This window comes from Apis dorsata, unplaced genomic scaffold, assembly GCF_000469605.1.
Source record: "Apis dorsata unplaced genomic scaffold, Apis dorsata 1.3 scaffold_236, whole genome shotgun sequence".
NCBI lineage: Eukaryota > Metazoa > Arthropoda > Insecta > Hymenoptera > Apidae > Apis > Apis dorsata.
Window position 1 is genome coordinate 69,501 of NW_006263517.1, and position 1,835 is coordinate 71,335.

Consider the following 1,835-nt stretch of genomic DNA (forward strand, 5'->3'; position numbering starts at 1 on the left):
TCGATTCGAAAGTTACGATCCACTATCATACACTTTCCACGACCAACGTTATTTTCGTCTAAGAGAAAGAGAGAGAGAGAAAAAGAAAGGAAAATCAGACTGCGATTACAGCTTGTTCTTTCGACAACAAGTTTAAAAAAGAAAAAGAAAGAGAGAAGAAAAAACAAAAGCGACCTCTTCTCTCCGATTTCAAGCCAAAGCATCCTCTTTAGCGTCTCTAATTATCCTCGAGTTTTTTCCTCCGACGAGGAGAGTCGGGTCGCGTCGATAAAAATTGAATCGGGTTTGGGACGCGAGACGAGGCGTTAAAAAAGTCAAGGTCAGCTTCTCTTTTCGTTCTAATTACCTCGTCCACCGGCGACGACGGTTTCCACAACGAAACAGCGAATCGTTGTTTTCAAAACGTTATTGTGACCTTCTCCTCGCACGACTGTTTTTATTTGTTTACCTTTTTTCTGGAAGATTGAAAAGGATGATCATTTTCTATGTGGCACGCTTGCACGGACGATCATACGACCCTACATCTGCGGTTTCGCGTGGAAAAAAATTACAACCACCGACGATGAAGAGAGCAAAGCGCGTTCGTCCATTATTGGGAGGGAGGCTTTGACTAATGGAATTGAGAGGGGGGATGGATCGTGAAACTCGAAATATTTTCGAAACTGTTCGCTTTTTGGATTGAAGTGTATATATATAATAATTTCAATTTATTCTTTTCTAGATAAAGAAGGAGGATCTCTCTCTCTCTTTCTGGAGAAATTTTATCTAGTCGTCTTTCTCTTAGTTTAGATGTTAAGAATCATTGACTTTTAATCGTATTATTGGATGCAAAAACGAATTTTCAAATTTCTTAAATTTTGTGTAATCAATCAAGCAACGATACCCTCTTCCTTCAAAGACGCAGTGACAGACCCTCCGCCGTTTTTATTCGAGGAATCCCTTCCCACTCGACGATACAATCGTCGAACTTTCACAAAATCGTCAACCCCCTCCTTCCATTTACCTTCAACTCCGTGATCCCGCCCTTTAAAAAAAACACTTTACTTTCCCCCTCCCTATCTCGACGCGTAACAATCGTTCGCCTTCCAAATTGCGCGTGTCGCACACGCGTGTGAGCACACGAGATATCATAAGGCAGGCGTACTTCTCGAAGCTAAAGAACTAGAGAAACTTCCGTTCCGTTACGTAAATCCGCCGGTTCCGGCTTCAAAGGATAGGCGAGCCTTTGTCCCAGCCTTGAATATCCATCCCTTCGTGAAAATCCATTTTCGCACAACACTCGAGATCTCGCGCACTTCTCTCTTTCTCTTCTTTCTGGAAAAAAAGAGGTGCTCGTGGGACGAGACGCACTTTTTCACGCGCCGGCACGTGAAACGTAATATTATCGAACGGGAGAAACGAGTATCGCGTGGCCGTTGCTTTAATTATGTCAAAAAAAAAAAAAAACAAAAAAAAACAATCCGAACGACGCAATTTTGGACGAGAAATAAACTTCGTTGAACGTAACGAGAGATACGATAGTTGATAGTCGATCGCGGGCGACGACTCGCGGGAGGCACTGTGCGGTGGTAACTCGCGAGGAACACTGAGGCACGGCTGTGATCCGATAGACTGGATAGAGGAGAAAGAGAGAGAGAAAGAGAAATAGAGAAAGAGAGATAGAGAAGATACCGGGAGAAGCCGGGTAGTAGCAGGCTGCTGTTGGCCGATTCGTAACGCGGCGACGGCACAACTGGCATGCGCCTTTTCCACCCTCCTTTCTCGCCCCTGTCTCGCCCCTTGTGCCGCCACCCCCCTCCCTGTGCACACGCTCGCCTCGGCCAACCTGGCCCGGC

The 1,835-nt window shown here is 45.4% G+C and overlaps 1 protein-coding gene and 1 long non-coding RNA gene across 3 annotated transcripts in view; both read right to left on the reverse strand.

Annotated features, from left to right (window-relative positions):
• Nucleotides 1-1,074, reverse strand: part of LOC116185644 — a 14,448-nt gene extending 13,374 nt beyond the window's left edge. The window contains exon 1 of the long non-coding RNA XR_004150510.1: nt 1,004-1,074. This is a non-coding gene — a long non-coding RNA (uncharacterized LOC116185644). The remainder of the gene's footprint in view (nt 1-1,003) is intronic.
• Nucleotides 1-1,835, reverse strand: part of LOC102677251 (pleckstrin homology domain-containing family A member 7-like) — a 148,404-nt gene that overhangs the window by 65,600 nt on the left and 80,969 nt on the right. The gene's annotated exons all lie outside the window — the stretch shown is intronic.